Genomic DNA, 1,457 nt, shown 5'->3' with positions numbered 1-1,457 from the left:
CCCAAGCGGGATAGGACCCCAAAACCCTTGGGGAAGGATGGGACCCCCCACGACCTGGGGCAGGATGGAGCACCAAGCCGCTTGGGGAAGGATGGGGCCCAAGTAACCCCCCCCCCGGTAGGATAGGACCCCAAAACCCTTGGGGAAGGATGGGGCCACTGAAACCCCCGCAAGTAGGATGGGACCCCACATAACCTAAGGCAGGATGGGACCCCCAGACCTCCTGGAGAAGGATGGGACTCTTAGAAGCTGGGGAAGGATGGGATCCCCCATAACCCTCCCAAATAGTATGGGACCCCAGACCCCTTAGGGAAAGATGGGGCACCCATAAACCCCGAGACAGGATGCCCCCCCCCATAACCCTCCCTGATAGACCCTCCAGAACCCCCATGGACAGGATGGGACCCCTGACCCCATGGGGTGGGAATGGGATGTCCATAACCTGGGACAGGATAGGACCCCTCACAACCCTCCCACATAGGACAGGACCCCAGACCCCTTAGGGAAGGATGTGGCCCCCATAAACACCCAGGCAGGATGGGACCCCCGACCCTTTGGGGCAGGATGGGACCCCCGGACTCCCGAAGTAAGACAGGCCCCTGTTCCCTTGGGACCCCCACCTCTCGGGGCAGGACGGGACGCGCCCCCCCCGTACCGCCGCTCGGCTCCCGCTGCTGTTCGCCCGCCGCCGGTCCCGCGCGTGGGGCCGAGCCCGGCCCGGCCGCAGGTGAAGCCGCGCGGCCCCGCCCCGCCCGGGGCTGACTCACGGGGCCGGGGCCGTGATTCAGCACCGGGGGCACGGCGGGGCCCGGGGCGGCCGGGACGCGCTGTCCCCGCGATGCCCCCCGGGATCGGGTGTCCCCGCGCGCCGCCCGCTCGTGACACCGCCCCCCGCGCCCCCCCCCCCCCCCGCCGGCCAAAAAAGGCCGGGGCCCAAAAATGCCGGGGGGGCGTTTAAAACCCGGGGGGGGGGGGCTGGGGGTGCACGGCCAGGCGCGGGACCCCGGCCCTCGGGGAGTCCCACCCCCCGAAGCCACCCCCGTCCACGCGTGTACCCACGGGACACGCGGGAGCCCCGGGACACGCGCCCCCTGCGGGACTCGCTGTCCCCGCGGGACCCCCGGTGCCGCCGGCACCCCCCCGCCCCGCCGCGACCCCCGGGGACACGCGCGCCCTCCGCGGTCACGGCCCCGCCACGCCACGGTCCCCGGGACACGCGTGGGGACCCCCGAGCGGGGTGGGCTCGGGCACCGGGCCCGGGCAGCGGGGCCGAGGCGGAGGCAGCGCACGGGCCCCGTCCCCGTCCCCCCGTGTCGCGGTGTCCCCGTGTCGCGGTGTCCCCGTGTCGAGGTGTCCCCGTGTCCCCGTCCCCGGACTCACCTGGCGGCCCCGCCGTCCCCGCCGCTGGGCGCTCACAGGGCCCCGCTCCCCCCCCGGGACCGGGGCTGCGCCCCCCC

At 73.8% G+C, this 1,457-nt stretch overlaps 2 protein-coding genes across 4 annotated transcripts in view; one reads left to right on the top strand and one right to left on the bottom strand.

The window, feature by feature from the left end:
• Window positions 1-1,457, top strand: part of ABCB8 (ATP binding cassette subfamily B member 8) — a 6,428-nt gene that overhangs the window by 422 nt on the left and 4,549 nt on the right. The window lies entirely within an intron of this gene.
• Window positions 1-1,457, bottom strand: part of ATG9B (autophagy related 9B) — a 6,498-nt gene that overhangs the window by 4,704 nt on the left and 337 nt on the right. Inside the window, exon 2 of one of the 2 annotated variants that reach the window (XM_035319814.1) lies at window positions 1,381-1,457. The gene's annotated coding sequence lies outside the window, so the exon portion shown is untranslated. Of the gene's footprint in view, window positions 1-655; window positions 680-1,380 lie in introns of those variants that run through there. The other variant, XM_035319815.1, reaches the window with a different exon arrangement.

This window comes from Oxyura jamaicensis, chromosome 2 (assembly GCF_011077185.1).
Source record: "Oxyura jamaicensis isolate SHBP4307 breed ruddy duck chromosome 2, BPBGC_Ojam_1.0, whole genome shotgun sequence".
Lineage (NCBI taxonomy): Eukaryota > Metazoa > Chordata > Aves > Anseriformes > Anatidae > Oxyura > Oxyura jamaicensis.
Note: the sequence above shows the minus strand (reverse complement) of the source record. Positions and strands in the feature narration are given on the sequence as shown.